The 23,052-nt window shown below is 44.1% G+C and overlaps 1 protein-coding gene and 1 pseudogene across 2 annotated transcripts in view; one reads left to right on the top strand and one right to left on the bottom strand.

The window, feature by feature from the left end:
• SLC36A1 (solute carrier family 36 member 1) overlaps positions 1-8,813 on the bottom strand; it is a 33,780-nt gene extending 24,967 nt beyond the window's left edge. The window contains exon 1 of one of the 2 annotated variants that reach the window (XM_090288444.1): positions 8,568-8,813. The gene's annotated coding sequence lies outside the window, so the exon portion shown is untranslated. Of the gene's footprint in view, positions 1-8,346; positions 8,542-8,567 lie in introns of those variants that run through there. The other variant, XM_090288445.1, reaches the window with a different exon arrangement.
• A 2,889-nt stretch (positions 8,814-11,702) lies between these two features.
• LOC150000886 (ferritin heavy chain pseudogene) lies at positions 11,703-12,463 on the top strand (annotated as a pseudogene).
• Positions 12,464-23,052: the final 10,589 nt, after the last annotated feature.

Genomic DNA, 23,052 nt, shown 5'->3' with positions numbered 1-23,052 from the left:
CGCATTAGAGAAAGAACCTGCTGCATTCAAGAAATACCCTCCAGATCATCCAGTTCTGCTCAACCTCCATAGCAGATCCCAGGGCCACGAATGACTTTCTCTTTCTCTCTGCCATGACCTCTGGCTTATCCTATACTCTTTAGAGTTCATCAGTGACTCTCACCCCCTGACTCTAGGACTCTTTTCTTACAACCCAGTCTGAATGCTGCGAAGTGGCAGCTGAAAGCAGCAGAGGAAGACCAGGCGCATGCGGGGTGTTCACCACTAGCCTTTGTCTCAACAGCTCCCCTCCACAACCTCTTTTCCTTTTTATTTTCACAGATTTGGCAATTTTAAAAAGATGGTTTAAGAAGAAGCCCTTTCTGTTGTGTGCTGGGGAAGGAGAGTGAGGGTGGTGTCCCTTCAGTGGACATTCTCAGTAATGGTACCACAGAGAAGTGACAGTTTAGTTCCCATGCCCTCCCCATGCCCGTCTGCAGCTGCCTGGAAGACAGCGATGTTTTAGGCCGGGAGTTTCCCATGATAGCAGGGTGCGTCAGACCGAACCACGTTCGGCCTTGATCAGCCCCTCAGACTTACAGCTGCGAGATAAACAAACTGAATTCAATACATAGTTCCTTTTTTCTTCCCCCTATAAAGCAAGCCCCTCCTTCCCTAGGAGTCCAGAATCAGAGCCACTTGCAGCACGGCTCCCTCCCTGCTTGCTGAGTCCCTCGATGAACTTCTTTTTTTTCTGCTTGCTGCGTCTTGATGGCTTTCTGAGCGACCCCATTCTTACAAGAAGATCAGTAATAAGGATACATTTTGGGAGTTGTACAGGCTCTCAGAATCCTAGAGACTGCTACTAAAAGAGCCTTCAGAAGTCACTCCAACTGCCCATTTTACAGATGAAGAATCAACCCCCCAAAAAGATGAAGGAAACTGCTCTGCTACAGCCAGGTAGCAGCAAAGCAGTAAACACACCTCCTGACACTTCCTGAACCTGGAAACATCTACTGAATACAGTGCCAGCTGCAGTGAGAGAATAGTGTCATGAAAAACTCAACTTTCTGCCCTCCAAGAATCTGCAGTCAAATGAGGAAAAAAGGTACACGAACCTTAAAAATCACAAATAAACACCCTGCTGACACTTGGCAGAGTGGCACAACTGCCTGCCTCTAAGGGGCTCTCCCCAGCACGTGGCTGGCTGCCCACCAAGTCTGATGTGCTACCTCGGAGACTTGTGAGGAGACAGACCTCCCAGGGCCATCACAACATGCCACCCACTCACAATCCAACACCAGCTGTGAGGATAGCTCTGTGCTGAGTGCTCCCACAGGTCCGTCCCAGGGGACTTTTCAGAAACTGCCCCCACCCTGGCACCTGAGTGGTCCAGGGTGACCTCATTTTCTCCCACCAACTGTCATGGAGGTAGGACCTCATGTAATCTCACAAGGAAAGTGCTCAGTAGAAAGTCAGCTAAGGGCTTGGAAGTCCCAGAGAGGATCCTGCCTGGTTTCTTTGCTAAGCATCTGTGAGGGTGTCAATCATTCACATGCTGGAGGAATTCAAGAGAGTCAGCTAGTTCTGGGGCAGTTAAACTCATGAAGGGGCCAGGAAAAAAAAAATCATGAAGTGGTTGAAAGCTACCATTCAGGCAAAAGTTAGTAGGTTAGTTCATACATAATTTAGAAGACCTGGGTTCAAAGGCTGCCTCTATCACAGGCTTGCTTAGCACTTGAAACAATTGTCTTTGTATGTCTAGGGTCTTTGTTCCAAACATGCAAAAAGGTAAGGGGGTGAACTAAAATCTCTCTCAGCAACTCTCTAGCTCTAATATTCCAGGAATCAACAAAAGTAATCATTTATGCAAACAATAGCTAATTTCTAGTCTCTTCCAACACACTGAAAGTGTCTGAGGAATAGGGCCTTCCAAGTGAATCCTGCATGTTACTGAGGGAGGGACAGTACACAGGAACCGACAAGTTTCCCAATCCCTCCCCATTAACTAAGAGGCCACTCTGCTGCCGACTTGGTACAGATGCTCACTTCACTTCAAACTCTAAAGTTGCCTCTTTATGCTGTGTATAAAAACTGAAGTTACCCACAGATTGTTGCTAAAAAATAAAAATTAAAAAAAAAAAAAACTGCTCAAAAAGAAGCTGACATCTATAGGTCTAAAGTCCAAGAAACAACGGCAGGATGTGGGAGATGTGGTTTGGCAACTGTGTGAATGTTGAAAAGGAAAAAAAATAAAAGCTACATATGGGTTTTAATTGATAAGTCTAACAAAAGTCAATGATATAATGCTAGAGACCAAAATAGCCAATGCAATTCTGGGCTGCATTAGGACAAGAGAAACCCCAGGCAGATGACACATATCACTGTTCAGTTTTGCGATGCTTGGTATTGTTCCAGGTAGCACACTGTAAAGGCAACAACGGCCAACTGTGGTACAGCCAGGGGTCAGCACCAGGATCAGGAAAGGGATGGACGCCGACTAAGTGAGGAACGGTTGGAAGCACTGAGAAGGCTCTACTTAGAGAGCTGGCAACTTGGGAAGTATAAAAACTGCCTTTAAAAGCTGTCCTAGGGGTAAGACTTGTTCTGTGGGGCTTCAAAGTTCAGTCAGAAATAGGATCAGTAGTCGGAACGTAAAGGGCGGCAGGGCTTTGGCTAGACATAAGGAAGAACCTTCTATCACGAATAGTTGTCCAGACAGAATAGTTTGCTCTGGGAGATAGTGAGTTCCGCATCCCTGGAAAAGTCCCAGCAGAAACCCTCCTCAAAGCTGCTAAGTAGGGATTCAAATACCAGAGCGGGTGGGTGCTGCCACTCTCTGAAGTTGCTTCGGGCAACTGAGTCCTCTTCCTCTTGCTTTCTAGCTGTCCCCACTGAGTGCTAGCCTCCAAGGTCACTCAGCCCCTGGGCTCCCTTTGATGAAACCTGGTTTCCAAGTCTATTGCTGCAATTGCCAATTCCTGCCATGTGGAAGGGCTTTTTGTTTGTGCTTTCAAGGTGTTTTTATTTATTATCATTACATTTGATTTACATATTAGAGGAAATTGATATATACTTTAGGATGATAGAAATATGAGTTGTCCCAGTACCCTTTGTTGAAAAGGCTATCTTTCCCCTATTGAACTGTCTTGACACCCTTCCCAAAAGACCATAGATGTGAGACACTCAGTTCTATTTCATTGATCTATAGTCTGTCCTTAAGTGTCAAGTCTTTTTGCTTCACTAGTTCTCAATCCCAATTGTGAGATGTGGGGTTTCTGCTTCCTTTCTTCCTTTCTTTCCCCCAAATAACTAGCTTATAACACAGCTAAAAAGATTTCATGTGAATAGGTCTTAATTTTTGAGTCATGTTATTGATGTTGAACTAGGTGAAAAGGCTCATTTCATGGTTCTTACCATACAAATGATAGTGTCACTAGCAATATATGGATATGACTATCTCTTCATAATCCTGCCAATGTTGAATTTTATCAGTTTTATTTGTGCTCTTTTTCAGATGGATGGGTGGCTCCTTATACTTGTTTTATTTTCACATTACTTTAATTTTCAGTGAAAACCACTGATAATAAGAACTTTAAGAGTATCTTTCCCCCAACTATCATACTTCTGAAAATCATAAACACACTTTTGAAAATACTAAAATGTTCTCAAGATAGCTACTAAAGAATTTACTCATTGGATTCTATTCCAAATTCAATACAATAAACAAGGTCAATTCCAACAAGGAGAGAGAATCCATTTATACATATTAGTAGGTCTCTTTCAGGGCACATGGGAAAGTCAGAGGAGGAGAAAGAAGAGGAGGGAGGAAGAAGCAGTACTAGTTAGTTAGCCTCACTACCAAAAGCTAAACAATACTTTTAAGGAACACTTGAAACACATAGAAAATTATCCTCTAAAAACTAGCAGAATTAATAAGTTCAGCAAAGTTGCAGATACAAGGTCAATATACAAAAATCAGTTGTATTTAGGTCTTCTTTAATTTATATCAACAATGTTTTGTAGTTTTCATGTGGAAGTCTAGAATAGAAAACCCAACAGAAAGTAGATTAGTAGTTGCCCAGGGTTTGGGGTGGGGAGTTGAGAGGGATTGAGGGGTGATGGCTGAGTGGAAAGTTTCTAAAAGTGATTGTGTTTTGGTTACATAATCCTGTGAATATACTAAAAGCCATTGAATTGTACACTTTAAATGGTTGACCTGTATACTATGTGAATTATATCTCAATAAAGCTGCTTAAAAAAACTCAGAGTTCTGGACCCAATCTGACTCAACCTGCGCATTTTATTTTTAACCAGTCAGATCATCTTAATTACAAGTAGATTTATATAAAGCACTAAAAACACCTATGTCTCATCATGATGGGTACACTCCAGACTACACCTCCCCCCAGACTTCATGGGTTGGTGACATACACAGACTAAAGGTGCCACTCTTAACTCTGAAACAATTAACATTGGGTTGGTCTTTGGAATCCAGAGAAGTGACAGATTCCCTAGATGCACTTCCTCTTCTCTTTTGCTGAAATTCAAAGACATGAACAAGGACAGACTGTGCTGCTATGTGCTGTGCAGTAGTCTACAGGGAGAATACTGAACATTTCTGACTGCCTCATGATTTACTTTTAAAGAGCATCAGATAAGACTCCATCTAACCTAGGACAGAAGTACATTCCATATATTGAGACTCCCACTTGAAAGAATCTGGTGTGAGGGCAGCCACAAAACAGCTGCTGAGCTCAGCAGAATCTGTACAGAAGGAGCTGACTAGGCAAATACAGCCACTTTTTACCCACAACCATAAAAGTCACTAAGTGTTAGGACTAGGTGTGACTTACAGAAGATTGAGCTCCAGCGTGCCACTTAGAGGTGAGAAAACCAAAGCCCCAGCTGGATAAAGATTTGGAATTTGAATCCAGCATACCAGATTCCCAGTCCAGGTTTTTCTATCATACCATAAGTGATCTACCCTCTCTAAAATCTCCCTCTGAACAAAAATTAAGACAGGATGGAGTCTACTGAGGGAATTCTGCATAATAAAAAGTACAAGAATTTGGAACTTAGCTGGGTGACCTTGAGCAAATTAATCTCCCTTTACCTCAGTTTGTCATCTGAAAAAGGTTGTTAATAATACTTAATCACAACACTGTTATAAAGATAGAAGGAAAGGGTGTTAAATATATTGCTTAGTCCCTAATGGACCCTCATTAATGGTAGCAATTGTAATGATTACTGCAGAGAAGGACAGGAAGTCAGAAAGTTCACTAGATAAATTAAGCACTGCAGTACTTCCTCCTTTCCATCACTCTGGAGTGCTTAGCCAGGTCCCCAACATGGAAATGGTGATCTACGTGCCATGAGCATCCTAGTAACCCAGGCAGGCAGATTCGTGAATTTCATGGAAGAGGGAAGCACAAAGGCATCTTTCCTACTAGAGAAGGTCATTAAGAACTGACCCTGGGCATCAATGCTTCCAAGAGAAATGTTTGGGAGATAAAAGAAGATACAGAACCAAATGCAGCATCGTATAATTTCTATTTTGACATATTCATAATGTCCCACCCACTAGATCCCACACCCACTAAACAGAGGTTAGATTTGTGGGCTCAGGCCCAGCCATAAGCCTGGCTGAAGGAAGGAGGTTCAGGATTCCTCTCAGGCCAGGACTTAGGGAAACAGACTCAGTATGAGTTTCTTCTATTTGACAAAGAGAAAAGCCAGGTGTCAGTGGTTAGTAGGTCACCCACTTCTGGAAGGTATCAGGACCAGGCTACCAAAAGTAGACCCAAAAGCCCTGGCTTGTCTGGCTGGTCTGGCTGGTGTGCTCATAAGGTTGGAACATCACCCTGTACACTGAAAGGTCGCAGGTTCAATTCCTGGTCAGGACTACCTGGGTTGCAGGTTCAATCCCAAGTTGGGGCCTGTATGAAAGGCACCCAACTGATGTTTCTTTCTCTCTCTGTCTCCCTCCCTCCCTCCCTAAAATCAGTCAATGAGCATGTCTTTGGGCAAGGATTAAAAAAAATTGTGAAAGTAGACCCCAAAGTCTACTCACTCAACCCAGTTCTAGGATCTTGCTTCAGGTCAAGGTAGGAAGAAGAAATGTATTTACAGCAATGACTCTTCAGCATCTGACCCTTGAAGACATAAGAATTTAAAGAAGAGATGCTCACTGGTAGAGGAAGGGGGGATTAAAAAGAAAAGGAAAAAGCAGGAGTACTTAACATGAGAATAGTTATCTGAAGCAAGGGGAAAATAAAGCATTCTCAAAAGTGGGCTTCCCCCTTTCTACTCCATATCCTCCATGCTAACAAGTTCAATCCTAGAACTGCACAGGACCTCTGAACTGGAAGAAAACTTAAAACTGGACTCTAACACTCTACCCAATAATCTAATCTACAACATCCCCCAAAGTAACTTCCCAGTGACAACTGGCTCCAGTGACAGGGACCACCATGCTCTGTGTTGCAATGGGAAAGAGTGCTAATTCTTTGAAAGTTTTTCTGCTCGCCCCCAAACCACTTCCCATATAGCACTTCCATCCACTGGCCCTACTTGTCATCTCTGGACTACTGCAAAAGAAATGAACTCACCTCCTTACACTGCTTTTAAACTAGACAAAGACAGCTCTGAGCTCTTCCTGCTGCCACCAGGATGAGGCTGACGGGACAGTCAAGGGAAAAGAAGGACCCAGGAGCAGGTGATTAGAAATGGCACAATCAGAAAACAAAGGGAGAGAGACTTAATACCTCTCAGCCCCGGCAGGTGTGGCTCAGTGGATTGAGTGCTGGCCTGCGAACCAAAGGGTCGCCGGTTTGATTCCCAATCAGGGCACATGCCTGGGTTGCAGGCCGGGTCCCCAGTTGGGGGTGTTCGAGAGGCAACCACACATCGATGTTTCTCTCCCTCTCTTTCCCCCTCCCTTCCCCTCTCTCTAAAAACAAATAAATAAAATCTTAAAACCCTCCCCCAGGGCAGCCCCGCCTGCACACGGCCTACAGCCTCCATCCTCCATCCAACACAGGCACAGACCTGGAGTGCCAATGACCAAGGCTTTTGTGTCCCCTTCCTCTTCCTTCCTTCCTGACTCCTCAAGAACATCTTTAAAGAAAAGGTGCCCTACATGCACATGTACAAGTACAAGTTGATTACGGTTGACAGATCTCTTGACAGGAGCCAAAGAAGGCCTTGACCATATTCAAGGAAAAAAAAAAAAAGGTCAAAATCTTGTTCTGCTGTCCTCACTGAGCCTGGCCATAACACAGACCATAACACAGAGGCGGGAAGACAGAGGAGGAGAGCTGCATGGCGACCCACAAGGAAGCCAGCGACGTAGGGGAGCGGCTTGCTGGACCACTGGATCGCCGCTCCTTGCACGCAGACGCGAATGAACACTGCAGGGAAGAACTCCGCTTAGAAAGCGGATCCGGAGGCAGAGGAGGCCCTCGGGGACTCAACTCCATCGCCGCGTCCCAAATCCACACGGGGACGCGAGGCCCCCAGGGTCGCACCGCCCGGCGCCGGGGCAAAGGTCCTCGTTCCGCACTCAGTCTCGGTTCTCCCCCCCCCCACCCCCACCGCGCGCTGTCTCCTCTCAGCAAGCCTCCGACAGCGGACTCGAAGTCACTCCTCCCCAAAGCTGACCAGCCACAGAAAAAAAGACAGCAGCGGAAAAAAAAGAAAGAAAGAGAAAAAGAAAAGAGAAAGCAGCGATCTTCCTGTGCTTCAAGCTCATGCCCGGGCTCCCCACCACCATAGCGGGCAGCCTCCCGCCCCGCCAGGAGCGCACTCCGATGCGTTTTGTATTTTGATAGGATTTACCACAAAATTGCAAGACGGCTAGAAACAAAACCTACGGAAGGATGAGTTTGCAGAAAAAACTGAGAAGACGAAGCAGCGAGCCACACCCAGAGCCGGTCCAGCGGGGTGATGGGGACGGCAGAGCGGGCGAGAAAGGGACAGGAGTAAGAGAAGGGGACAGTGTCAGTTGTTCTGCAGGAGGCGGCGTGGGGACAGCTGACAGCTGCTGAGCGCAGGGAGACCTGGCTTCTGGTCACGGCGCGGCGACTCGCTCCCTCGGCGACCTTAGGCTAGCCCCTGCCCCTTCCTGGGCCTCGGTTTCCCCGAATGAGCTGAATGGGTCGGGGGGCGCACCAGATGACTCCCAAGGTCCCTGCAGGTCCGGGATTCTATGACCCGAAGACCCACTATTAGCAAGTCCCCACCCTGCAGCTCGCACGGAGGGCCGGCGACTTGCCGAAGACCGCCCGACTCCTTTCGGAAGCGCGTCAGCAGCCCCGGCTGGTTGTCCGGGCGATGTTTCCCATCTCGGGACCTCGGTTTCCCCACCTGTCCGATAGGACGGGTAGGTCACGGGAGACAGCGTGAGGGGCAAGGGAGTCTCCAGGTCGCCTCATGCCAGGCTGCGAGGTACCACAACCGAGGCCAGAGAGCCCGGGAGACTCGGACCCGCATCCCAGGCAGCGGGTGCGGGACCCTGAGCACCCGCTGCGCCCGCGAGGAGGGCGCTGACTGGCCTCCTGTCAAAGCCTGTCAGCGCGAGGACTCACCGCTCGGGTTCCGGTTCCGGCTCCGGCTCCGGCTCCGGCTCCGGCTCCGGCTCCGGTTCCGGCCCTGGCTCCGGCTCTACCTCGGCTCCGGCTCTGGCTCGGCTCCGGCTGGGACTCCCGCGTCAGTGCAGTGCAACCCACCCCGCCTCAGCTTGGAGGTCTCCCCATCTTCCTGGGCTGCCCTGCAGCCGCTTCCGGGCCTCGCCACGTGATCCAGGCGCCCCAGCCCAGCTCTCGGGCTCCCGGGAGCTGCAGCTCCTCCCCTCTCGCGGTGCTCCACAACGCGGCTGCGCAGCACCCCCTGGCGGCCTGTTGCTGCCACTGCAGGAAAGACCGAATTCCTGGCGGGGCTGGAGATGGGGAGCGGGAACTCGGCGGGGTGTTGACCTCGGAGCATGCGCGACGCTTCCGGGATTGACGCGTCCTGAACCCCGTGTGGGCTTGTGAAAGGTCATTTTTATCTTCGCTGTATTTTCTTTAACACGTATTGCTTTTATAATCAAGAAATAATACATCTTCTAAAGAGCCATCTAATCATATTTTAAAAGTGTACACAAACTCATTTGTTGTTGCTATGTGTTTGGGATTGATGTGCTTTGGTCATTTTTTTTTTTTTCTATTCAAAATGATAGGAACTTAATTATAAGTCAATGTGCTTGAACAGATAATCAAATTTTTAGGAGCATATGACTGATACTAAAAAGGGTGTGTGGGTTTTTTGGGTTCTTTGGTGTTTTTGTTTGTTTGTTACACAACAAGTAGGTATTTTGTTGGGGGTGGGGGACTCCTAATGAGGACTGATTCAACTCAAGCTAAAATAACTGGGGAACAAAAAGAAACTGTATGAGAAAGATCCTGAGAACTTTCACGGGACAGCCAGGTCCCAAGGAGGATCCTGAGGGGGTCAGGCTTCAGGATCAGCGTAAACGCAGGAGTTAGGTCCCATCAGGGTTTCCAATGTCTGCTCAGCTTGGCTCTATGCATTGCTTTCATTCCTTTCTCTTAATGCCAGCCACCTCTGTCCACAGCTCTTGAGTTTTACATTTTACCATTTTAGGCACCAGAGACTAAGCTGATGTTCTGTCTCGTTCCAAAAATCCAGGGAAGGAATTCATTGGTTCAGTTTGAGTCAGGTGCCACCCCTGAACCAAACAACTATGGTTAGGGAAAGCATCAGTAGAAATCATAACTGATACAGAAGGGTCGGGTCACTTCAGAAATGTGAGAGGAGGGTTGCTGAGGAGCTAATCCGATGGGCATCCATGGCAAGCCTTGAAGAAAGAGAAAAGAAATCAGGGATTGGGCCAAGTTTAACTTTGCAACTCATAAGCCATGTGACCCTGGATAAGTCACACTTTTAAATGGAGCTAATAATTTCTCCCTTGTTATGCCATGTGGTGTAAAACTACTGGTAAGAACTCAGTGGTCTTTAGAGAGGAAGCAGAGTGAGTTCAGCGAGCACAAGTATAGAATCCAGAGTGGTGGGTCTCAACCGGGGGTGATTGCCCCCCCCACCCCCACGTCCAGGGGACAAGATTGCCTGAACCATTATTCAGAGCTGATGTCCCCACAGAGCTGATTTTGAGACACAGGCTCACAGATCACAGGTAGCTGGAGCTGGAATAAAGGATGAGTACATAGAAATTTTTCTAGACCACTAAGTCAAACTACAAATAAGAAAACAGATTTCTTCAGTCCTGGTGCCAGTACAATTTTTATTCCTATTCCATTCTTTGGTTAGGAGCTGTTGCATATTCCAGTGTGTAAATTACTCTTCCCTCTAGCCCTCACCCCACCCCCACCCCTATACCCCCCAAGCAAAAGGAATCCAAAATTACACACAGTTTCATTACTGCTGGAAGGTCACCTTCCAGACCTGAAATTAGGGTTGGAGCTCCTCCTGGTGGTATGAGCATAGAAGCACAACTTTTTAAAAAGACCTATAACGTCAATCAGCAGCAGCAGCATCGTCATCATCATCCATGGACCTCAAAGCTGCTCAGAGGAAGAACCTTTCCCAAGCGTGGACTAGGATACTCAGGTATGAATGACTGGACTAGAGCCCCGGAAAGTAGTTTCTGTAACTGATATTGTTATCATTATTGATATAATTCATATTATCAATATACTGATATTGGTATAATTTCTTGTACCTAGAGGTGCCACGTTTTGGAGTTTGGGGTTTTTTCCTCTCAAGCTTCGTGATGGTTGAGATGAATGAATTTAGAATAATAAACAATGGGTAAATGGGATCTCTACATACATGGGGACCCCTGTGTAATTATGGCCCCTCCATCCGCAGGTTTTGCCTTTAGAAAACAAGATGCAAGACCCTTCCCAGTTTCCACTCATCCTATGCAGGGGGGTGTTTGTGATCAGCACCCTGTACGTAAGTCTTGGGGCCTTTGGACTACCTTAAGTTTCTGGGGCCACCACCTATATGAGCACCATCTGAAACTTCTCCAGCTGCTGATGAATGAGTTTAGGCCTCAGAGCCAGAAGGGTGACATGCAGGTGGGCCTGGCTTAGCTTAACTTTATGGCCCTGAAGAACAGAAATTCACATTCTTAATCTAACGTATACACAATAAGTATTTAGAAAAATATAATGTGGTAACTTAGATTAGATTTCTGAGTAACTCACACTGATCATTAAGAAGCAGGAGAAGAAAGAATAGCAAGTATTTATTGAATATTTCCCCTGCCCTAAGTGGTTTACACACATATCTGTTTTTGTCACAGCCCCATCTACCACCTGGAAGAAGAGTACTGGGTCAAGGAATCCTGGCAAGATTTGGCCACCTTCCCTAGCTTCATACACCACCAATCCATATTCCATGTGTAAGGCTCTGTAACCTGGTGATGACTAAGTGCTGTGGGAACTCAAAAGGAGAATGAATCATGGCCAGGGAAAAGAGAAGCATTACAGAAGCCTCTGAGACTTGAACAACTTTGAGCAGGAATGTGAGAGATTACAAACAGAAGGAAAGGACATTCTTGGCAGAGGGAACAGCACATGTAAAAGGCATTGAGTAGGAAGGTGTATTGTGTGTTCAATAAAAGGAATGGTCGGGCTGTGAACAATTGCTGATTGCCAGAGAGTTACAGCCATCCTTCTGCCACCTCCTTGTAGCAGCCTCTGACTGCCTGAAGGCCACTGCTCCAGCTCCATGAAGCCACTTGTCCTCAGCCGCCCATCATGACATCCACGTCCACCTCACAGGTGCACCAGAACTACCACCAGGACTCAGCGGAGGCCACCATCAACCGCCAGATCAACTTGGAGCTCTATGCTTCCTACATCTACCTGTCCATGTCTTACTACTTTGACCGCGACGATGTGGCTTTGAAGAACTTTGCCAAATATTTTCTTCACCAATCTCATGAGGAGAGGGAACATGCTGAGAAACTGATGAAGCTGCTGAACCAATGAGGTGATCGAATCTTCCTTCAGGAGATCAAGAAACCAGACCGTGATGACTGGGAGAACGGGCTGAATGCAATGGAGTGTGCATTACACTTGGAAAAAAGTGTGAATCAGTCACTACTGGACTTGCACAAACTGGCCACTGAAAAGAATGACCCTCATTTGTGTGACTTCATTGAGACTCACTACCTGGATGAACAGGTGAAATCCATCAAAGAACTGGGTGACCATGAAACCAGCTTGCTCAGGTTGGGGGCCCCTGAATCTAGCACTGGAGAGTATCTCCTTGACAAGCACACTCTGGGAGACAGTAAAGAGAGCTAAGCCTTAGGCTGCCTTCCCACAGCCACGGGAGTGACTTCCCTGGTCACCAAAGCAGTACATGCATGTTGGAGTTACCTTTACCTTTTCTATACCTTGTACCAAATCATCCACTTATGTCCTTCATTTGTACCATTCCTTCAAATAAAGAATTTGGTACCAAAAAGAAAAAAGAATTCAAAATGGGTCATAACCCAAAATGTAAAATGCAAAACTATAAAACTCTTAGAAGAGAACATAGGAGAAAACCTAGCTGAATTTGGATATGGTGATGGCTTTTTGGATACAACACCAAAGGCTTGATCCATGAAAAACATAGTCGATAAACTGGAACTCATTAAAATTTAAAACTATTTTTCTGTAAAAGACAGTATCAAGAGCATGAGAAGACAAGCCATAGACTGGGAGAAATATTTCCAAAAAAACACATCTGAAAAAGACTGTTATCAGATGTTCATCAAAGATACACATATGGCAAGTGAGCATACGCAAATATGTTCTACATCAGATATCATCAAAGGAATTCAAATTTTAAAAAACAATGAGATGCCACTACACACCTAATAGACTGTGTAAAATCTGGAGCCCTGACAACACCAAATGCTGACGAGGATGTGGAGCAATAAAAACTCTCATTCATTGCTGATGAGAATGTGAAATGGTACAGCCACTTTGGAACATAATTTGGCAGTTTCTAATAAAACTAAACATACTCTTACCATGTGATCAAGCAATTGTGCTCCTTGGTATTTACCTAAAGGAGGTGAAAATGTACACACAAAAAACCTTTATTGATGTAGTAGCTTTATTCATAATTGCCGAAACTTGGAAGCAACAAAGATAACCTTCTGTACGTGAATGGATAAATAGCTTTGGTACATTTTGTACCTTTTTCTCAATTTTGTGGTAAACCTAAAGATCTCTAAAAATATAAAGTTTTAAAATTAATTGAGCACATACATTATGAATTTATTTTAACTCTATTTTAGTTCATTGTTCTACATGTCAATCTTTGTGGTATGTGTTGAAATCTGGGTACATGAATCCTCCAAATTTGTATTTTTCAATATTATGTTAGCTACACAGGGTCCCTTGCATTTATAGGGTTTTTGAAAATATACCTAGAAATGGAATTGCTGGAATTGCCGGGAATTCTGTTTTTAACTCGTTGACTAGTGAGTTCTGTACTGGTCATACCAGTTTGCATTCCTACCAACAATACAAGGGTTCCAATTTCTCCACTTCCTCCATTACATTTATTTATTTTTTATAGTAGCAATTTTAATGGGCATGAAGTATATATACAAATTTATTTCTTTTTAAGTATATTTTATTGATTATGCTGTTGCAGGTATCCCAATTTTTTCCCCTTTGCCCTCCTCTGCCCAGTACCCCCCTTCCCTCTAGCAATCCTCCACCCCTCTTAGTTCATGTCCATGGGTCATGCATGTAAGTTCTTTGGCTTCTCTGTTTCCTTTACTATTCTTAACTTCCCCATTTTGTTCTTACCAATTATGCTTGATCCTTGCACCATTTCCCCCCATTCTCCCCCTTCCACTTCCTAGCTGATAACATTCCAAATGATCCCCATGCCTATGATTCTGTTCCTGTTCTGGTTGTTTGCTTAGTTTGTTTTTCTTTTTGTTTTTTTAGATTCACATGTTGATATATAATATATACTTCCTTAGAATGCCAAATACTGGCGGGATCAGGTAGGGAAAGAAATATAAAGGTGTGAAGGAAAATCCTTGTCCTTCAAAATTGCATTTCCATGCATTATGCCTTCTGTTACTAAAATCATACAATTTCTTTTCAAAAATTTTATAAACTTTTAACAAACCTTTTTCATTTCCATGCCTTACACTTTCCCTGATTCCCTTTCTTTCATGTGAAATTTTAACTTTCCCCGGGAAACCTCAATTTTCACTTTCAGAGCATAGACAGAGCAATAATTTAAAGCACAGATAGCTAGGCCCTCTCTCTCCACTGGCTTCCTTGAGAGGCGTGCCCTTGGCAGAGACATGCTCACTTGCCCAGACTGAAAACTCATCAGCCCTGAATGGCCCTTCCTGCGTCCAGGTTGGCAAAAGGCATTCTCCCCGACTGGTGTACAGATGACCTTTTCTAGGTCTCATTGGTCAAAAACAGATACAGAGAATTCCACAACAGAACAGACCAAAATACGCTTTTATAAAATCAGAACACAAGCAGCTGAAGTTTCCTTTTCCCAGGTTTAAAACTTCCGTAACTGCTTCCTTTTTATTATTATGACTTTCCACAGACCTTCTGCAACATTCACAAAATTTCTAAATATTCTTTACTTATTTAGATTTAACTATAACATGCTTCCAATCCTTGAGCTTTTCCACACTGGGAAGGACTATACTCAAACTCAGTATCTGGCACCTAAAGGTTCTAGATTTGCAGAGATATCCTGCAGCTTTAAATAAACTTCTGATCCTCCTCCTCTCTTCTAACATACACTTTCTGAGGTTTCCTGAGGAGTTTTTCAATTGTTCTATCTAGCCCATTCATCTACCTTCTGCAATTTCTTACAAATATCTGGCCAGCTTGTGTTACAATGGTGACTTTTAAGAGTCCCTGCCCTATAGTATTCTCTGGATATAGACCAAAATACTTTCTCATCTTGTTCTTGAGCTTCTGTAGGAATTGTTGTTGGAGTTTCATCTCTTTCTTGCTGCATTTCGAATGCCTTGGAGACATTCTGAGCTTGGGGAATGGACTCCTTGAGTCCTGATGATGAGGCTCCTAAGGTCTCTCATCTGAGCCCTATCCTCTGGCCTGTTATTATCCCATTCAGGGTCTATATTGAGAAACTTTTGTTTGGCTGGGACAATTCCCTGATCAGGAGGATGTTCTCTTTCCCATATCCTCATAGCAGCCCATCTGATCATTCCCCTCTCCTCCCCACTGAAGAGGATGTCTAGTATAGACATTAATTCCATCCACATGTATATGCTGGATCCAAGGAACTGACCTAATTGTCCTGCCAATCCAAAGGGGTTCTCTACCAAGCGCTTCATATCACACTCGAAGTTTCTAACTTCAGTGCTTGTTAAAGGAGAATTGACATATCCAATTTGTTCTGGGCCCATGGGGACCTCCCTAAGGGGAAACATCAGCTGCTCTGAGGGGATGGAAAGGTTCTTCAGGTCTTGCTTACATTGTTCTAATTCTTTCCTTAATCTAGAGTAAATTCCCGCTGGTGCCATGGTTGTCGTGGGAACAACTACTGGTTGGGCACCTGTTAGGTGTCCCTGGCCTGATCCATTTGTACTGTCTGTTCATGGTACCTCTGCCTGGTTGGCCACTGGCTGGCCAGGGCTATAAGGTGTCAGGAGACAGGACAGAAGGTCCCAGGCTTTATCTTCTTTTTCTTTTACAGGGAAGAGACCTGTAGACCTGCGGGTAGGTTGTAACCAGCAGAGAGCATATTCCGTCTCTACCTTAGAAGTTAGGGGAGAGTCTGATCAAGAGATGATGATAGCCAAATGGAAAATAGTGTTAATAGAGATGAAGAGGACAGTAGAGACTGGAGGGAATTGAGAAGGTGTAATTGATGGGATAGGATTCTCCTCGGATCCCAGGGAGAGGGTGTGCTTGCAGGAGGTATTGAAGATAGCTCCTAGAAAGAAGGTATGAAGAGAAGCTGAGGTCACAGGAGAGAAATTTGCCGCCAATCTCCTTCGGACAAACTAAAATTTCTGCAGGTTTAGTAAGACTCTGGGCATGTAAGGATTGTTTGTCTCAGGGCAGTTTGCAAACTGGCGGCCATGAGGGAGGATTTTCCATGTCGGCCCACCATCTTGGCCACATCTCTGCTTCTGTAAAAGCTCCTTTCCTCTTGCGCTGATTCTCTGCAGGAAGAAAAGTGCTAAAGAGCAAGTCCACTTTATCAGGGAGAGTTCTTTATCAAGGTCATTCTTCGCCAATTTCTGAAAATGCTGAACCATTTTGTGCCCAGGTCGACCCCACCGCTGCCGCTCTTCTGCTCTCACTCCCTAATTTGTTTCCATTTGGCTTATAGTCCTCGCTCTTTGGAGTGCTGATAATTACACTTGTCTGGGAGGCTTAGAAGCTGTAAAAAAGTCTGGGCTTCCTCAAAGTTCAGCACAAGTAGACAAACCTCAGGCTCCAATTTGGAACGGCAGTCACTTAGACGGGGCATACGAGCCCAAGGACGAGCAACAGCAACCTGCCAGGTTGAAGACTCTTCTCCAAAGCCACTCACCAAATGATTGCCTACTCCCTTCCCCCTCTTCCCTTCCCCCTCTTTCCTTCCCCCCACTCCCTTTCCCCCTGCCCTACTCTCTCACCCTGCCCCCTCCCCTCTCTTCTCTCTCTTTCCTCTCTGTTCTCTCTCTCTCTCCTGTCCTCTCTCTCTGCTCTGTTTTCTCTCCTCTCTTTTCTGTTTCCTCTCTTTCCCCTCCCCCCTCTCTCTCTCCCCCCTCTCTCTTCTGTTCTCTCTCTCTTTTCTCTCCTGTGTCCTGTCTCTTACCTCTCTCTTTCCGGTCTTCTCTTTTTCCTCTTCTCTCTTTCCTGTCTTCTCTCTGTGCTCTGTTCTCTTTCATCTGTTTTCCATTTCCTCTCTTCTTCCTCCTCTGTCTCCTCTCTGTCCTCTGTTCTCTTTACCTCTGATTTCTCTCCTTCCTGTCTATTCTTTTTTCTTCTCTCTCTCTTCCCTCTTTTCTTTCTCTTTCCTCTCTTCTCTCTCTCTCTCTCCTCTCTGTCCTCTGTTCTCTCTCTCCTTTCTCTCCTCTCTTCTCTCTTTCTCTTATTCCTCTTTCCTGTCTTCTTTTTTTCTTCTCTCTCTCTCCCCTCCCTCCCTCTCTCCTCCCCACTCCCCTGTCCCACTTCCTGCCCTCCACTTTCCTCTGCCTCTTCTCCCCCTCCCCTTTCTTCCCTCCCCTTCCTTCCCTTCTCCCTCTACCCTCACCCTCTCTGCCCTCCCTCCTTCTCCCTTTGCTTATCCCCTCCCCTACCTTTCCTCTACCCCTCTCTCCTACATCCCTCCCCGCACCCTTTGACTGGGAACCCTGAGACATTGATCTAGAGGATAAGACGCATCCAGGAGGCATTTGCTCCAGGAGTTAAGGGGGTATTGTGGCCCCTTGTTCTACTAGCCTGTCAATCCTCCTCAACCAAATAAGAAATCATAGGAGACATAGCACAGAGGTCTTCATTCTGAAATTCTTACTAAACAAGTGCATATAAAAATAAAAACCTGTCACCTACAGGCACAGTAATTATTCTCGCAACTAAATAACATGAATTTAATAAGGATTCTTAAATAGTTTCTGCCACTGGAGCCAAAACACATTCCCAAAGAAAGAAATCTCCAAATACCATTCCATCTGAGGGTTCCTGCCCTGAGCGATGCAGAGTGATTATGGCGTCACTGAGTAGCCTGAAGCAGAGTCTTTACACACTTCCGAGAGAGAAACATGCTGGAAAAAGTCAACAATGAAGGGATTTTCCGAGAAGTTGGTCATAAGTCACATGATAAGCACCAATAGAATATGCCTATCACATGGGTGTTGCTCAATATGTATTTATTGCATAAATTAATAATTTCATTAACTTTTCTTCTTTGAAAAAATTGAAGAGATGGAGCTCACTGAATATAGAGACACGGAAGTTCTTCTTGGCTCCCACGGGTGCTAGCTGAAGGGACAGAGAAACAGCTCAGGAGCCAGGGGTTCCCCCTGAGAAGGGCAGGGTTTCAACCCCCAGCTGGTCTTCCCAGCCTACAGCAACAGAGTGGAAAGGACAATAGTATCCAGCTGTGAAAAACAAAAAGCCACAGGGTTTCTTGCTAGCCGGAGAGAAACAGCTGGAAAAAGAGAGCTCTTAAGCAGTTCACGTATGAAAATATTTTGGCCCCCGCTTACCCTGGCCTCAAGCAGAGGGAAGGCAAGGAGGACTGGAGACACTTGGGGAGAGTTTGGCATGGTGGCTTTGAGGGAAGAACTGGGGGAGCAGTTGGCCGGGTCCCAGTGCTGACTCATCCCCAGTACTGCAGGCAGACCATTCCCCTCTGAGTGGCGTCAGCCTGAGGGGAAGCAAAAGCCCCACCTGCAGGAATTAAGCTGCTACACTCTCCGTCCTTAAGCCTGACGGCTAATCACAGATGGAGTAGATTAACAGCTAAACGAGACAGACAAAGGCAGTAGATCCCTGGAAGTCTCCAACAGGCTGCGGAGCGCCAGACTGGTACCCAATCTGTCTCCACCAGAGACAGATCCAGGAAGTGGAGATCAACCTAAGAAGCAGCAACAAACAATAAAAGTCAGAAAAATGGGGAGACAGAGAAACAACCCCCCATCCAAAGGAAAGGAAGGATCCCCAGAAAGAGTACTAAATGAAAGAGAGGGGAGTAAACTATCAGATATGGAATTCAAAACATGAATTATGGGGAAGATCAATGAGCTCAGCGAGCTCAAGGAAACCTACAAAGAACTCCAGGGAAACTACAAGAATCTCCAGGGAAACTACAACGAACTTACTGAGAATCACACCAGCATGAAAAAGGACATAGAAGCTATCAATACGAGCCAGGAGGAAATGAAGAATACAATTTCTGAATGGAAGAACACAGTAGAAAAAATTGAAAGCAGGCTAGAGGGAGCAGAAGGTCGGATCAGCGAGCTGGAGGACAATGTAGACAAAAACTCCCAGACAGTGCAACAGAATGAAAAAAGACTGAACAAAAAAGAAGAGGTTCTAAGACAGCTGCAGGACAACATGAAACATAATGATATCCATATCATAGGAATTCCAGAAGGAGAAGAAGAAGAGCAAGGGATAGAAAACCTCTTTGCAAAACTAATGACAGCAAAGTTCCCTAACATGATGAGAGAAAAAGTCACACAAGTCCGGGAAGCACAGAGGGTCCCAATGAAGATGAACCCCAACAGGACCACTTCAAGAGACATCATAATTAAAATGGCAACATTCAAAGACAAAGAGAGAATCCTAAAAGCAGCAAGAGAGAAACAACTAATAACAGACAAGGGAGCTCCAATGAGGCTATCATCATATTTCTCAGCAGAAACACTACAAGCCAGAAGGGAATGACAAAAAATGTTCCAAGCAATGAAAAACAAATGCCTACAACCAAGAATACTCTACCCGGCAAGGTTCTCATTCAAAATGGAATGTAAAACAAGGAGTGTCCAAGACAAGAGAAGGCTAAAAGAATACATCTCCACCAAACCAGCTTTTCAAGTGATGCTATAGCATCTGCCTTAAAAAGATGAAGAAACAGAGAGAGACAGAGAGGAATACAAGTACAAAGGGGGGAAATGAAAATGAATAAGTACCTATCAGTAATAATCTTCAATGTAAAGGGATTAAATGCTCCAATCAAAAGACACAAGGTAGCTGAATGGATTAGAAAGCATGGCCCACATATATGCTGTCTACAAGAGACCCACCTTAGAACAAAGGATCTACACAGACTGAAAGTGAAAGGATGGAAAGAAGTATTTCAAGCAAATGGACATGAAAAAAAAAGCTCAGGTAGCAATACTTATATCAGGCAAAACGTATTTCACAGCAAAGGCTATAAAAAGACACAAAGAAGGGCATTTCATAATACTTAAGGGAAAAATCCACCAAGAAGCTATAACCCTTGTAAACACACATGCACCCAACTTAGGAGCACCCAAAGATGTAAGGAAAATTTTGAAAGACTCCAGGAAAGATAATAGACAGCAACACACTCATCGTAGGGGACTTTAACACCCCATTGTCAACAATGGACAGCTCTTCGAAGCAAAGAAACACCAAGGATATGGAGGTATTGAACAACACTCTAGATCAAATGGACTTAGTCGATATATATAGAACTTTTCGCCTCAAAGAAGGAAAATATACATTCTTCTCAAGTGCACATGGAACATTTTCAAAGATAGACTACATGGTAGGACACAAAACAAGCCTCAACAAATTCAAGAAAATTGAAATTATATCAAGCATCTTCTGAGATCACAAAGGCTTAAAATTGGAAATCAACCTCAAGGAAAAAAACTCAAAAACATTCAAACTCATGGAGAATGAATAACATGCTAATAAATAATGAATGGGTTAACAATGAGATCAAGGAAGAAATCAGAAAGTTTCTGGAAACTAATGATAATGAACACACAACGACCCAAACCTATGAGATACAGCAAAAGCAGTCCTGAGAGGAAAGCTCATAGCAATACAGGCCTACCTAAAAAAGCTAGAAGAATCTCTAAGAAAAACTTTATCCCTACAGCTACAAGAACTAGAGGAAGAACAACAAACAAAGCCCAGAGCGAGTAGAAGGAAGGAAATCATCAAGATCAGAGCAGAATTAAATGACATAGAGACTAAACTAACAGTTCAAAAGATCAACAAAAGTAGGAGCTGGTTCTTTGAAAAGATAAACAAAATTGACAAGCCTTTAACCAGGCTCAGCAAGAAAAAAAGAGAGAGGACCCAAATAAAATCAGAAACGAAAGAGGAGAAATCACAACTGATACCACAGAAATACAAAGGACTGTACGAAATTATTATGAACAGTTGTATGGCAAGAAATTTGACAACCTAGAGGAAATGGACAAATTCCTGGAAACATATAATCTTCCAAAACTGAATCAAGAAGAAGCAAAAAGTCTGAATAGACCAGTAACAACTAGTGAAATTGAAGCAGTAATCAAAAAAGTCCCGGCACACAAAAGCCCTGGACCGAATGGCTTCACAGGTGAATTCTACAAAACATTTAGGAAAGAACTAACTCCCTATCCTCCTCAGACTATTCCAAAAATTCCAAGAAGAGGGAAGACTCCCAAACTCTTTCTATGAAGTCAGTATTACCCTAATTCCAAAACCAGATCAAGACACAACAAAGAAAGAAAACTACAGGCCAATATCACAGATGAACATAGATGCTAAAATCCTCAAGAAGATATTGGCAAACCGGATTCAGCAACACGTTAGAAAGATCATACACCACGATCAAGTGGGATTCATCCCAGGGATGCAAGGATGGTTTAATATTCACAAATCAATAAACGTAATATTCCACGTAAACAAAATGAAAGACAAAAACCACATGATCATATCAATAGATGCAGAAAAAGCATCTGATAAATTACAACACGCATTTATGATGAAAACTCTCAGCAAAATGGGAACAGAGGGAGCATACCTCAACATGATAAAGGCCATATATGAGAAACCTGAAGCCAACATCTTACTCAATGGGAAAAAACTGAGAGCATTCCCCCTGAGGTCAGGAACAAGACAAGGATGTCCACTCTCTCCACTCCTATTCAACATAGTCTTGGAAGTTCTAGCCACAGCAATCAGACAAGAAAGAGAAATAAAAGGCATCCAAATTGGAAAAGAGGAAGTAAAACTGTCATTATTTGCAGATGACATGATAGTGTACATAGAAAACCCTAGAGACGCCACAAAAAAACTACTCGACCTAATTAGTGAATTCGGCAAAATAGCACGGTAGAAAGTCAATATTCAGAAGTCAAAGGCATTTCTATACACCAACAATAAAATCTCAGAGATAGAAACTAAAAGAAAAATTCCATTTACCATAGCAACAAGAAAAATAAAGTACCTAAGAATAAACTTAACCAAGGAGGTAAAAGACCTGTACTCAGAAAACTACATAACACTGAAGAAAGAAATGAAAGAAGATACAAATAAATGGAAGCATATACCAAGTTCATGGATGGAAAAATCAACATCATTAAAATGTCCGTATTACCCAGAGCAATTTATAGTTCAATGCAATCCCTATTAAAATACCAATGACATTTTCCACAGACCTAGAACAAATCCTTCAAAAATGTATATGGAACCAAAAAAGAGCCTGAATAGCCACAGCAATTTTGAGGAAGGAGAACACAGTAGGAGGAGTCACAATACCTGGTATCAAACTATCCTACAAGGCCACGATAATCAAAACAGTGTGGTACTGGCATAAGAACAGACATATAGATTAATAGGACAGAATAGAGAGCCCAGAAATAAACCCAGGTCTATATGGTCAACTAATATTTGACAAAGGGGGAAGGAACATCAAACGGAGTGAAAAGAGCCTCTTCAACAAGTGGTGTTGGGAGAACTGGACAGGGACATGCAAAAAAATGAAACTAGACCACCAACTTACACCATACACCAGAATAAACTCAAGATGGATCAAAGACTTAAATGTAAGCCGTGGCACCATAAAAGCCCTAGAGGAAAACATATGCAGGAAAATTTCAAATATCTCACGTAGCAACATTTTCACTGACATATCTCCTAAGGCAAGGGAAATAAAGGAAAGAATAAGCAAATGGGACTACATCAAACTAAAGAGTTTCTACTCGGCAAAAGAAAACATCAGCAAGATGAAAACGAAACCAACCATATGGGAAAATATATTTGCCAATGATACCTCAGACAAGGAATTGATCTCCAAAATATATAAAGAACTTGTACAACTCAACACCAAGAAGACAGACAACCCACTTAAAAAATGGGCAAAGGACCTGAACAAACTCTTCTCCAAAGAGGACATACAGAGGGTCCATACACATATGAAAGAATGCTCAATATCACTAGCCATCAGAGAGATGCAAATAAAAACCACAATGAGATACCACCTCACACCAGTCAGAATGGCCATCATCAACAAATCAACAAACAACTTGTGCTGGCGAGGATGTGGAGAAATGGGAACCCT

This window comes from Furipterus horrens, unplaced genomic scaffold, assembly GCF_987537825.1.
Source record: "Furipterus horrens unplaced genomic scaffold, mFurHor1.1.pri manual_scaffold_10, whole genome shotgun sequence".
NCBI classification, from domain to species: domain Eukaryota; kingdom Metazoa; phylum Chordata; class Mammalia; order Chiroptera; family Furipteridae; genus Furipterus; species Furipterus horrens.
Note: the sequence above shows the minus strand (reverse complement) of the source record. Positions and strands in the feature narration are given on the sequence as shown.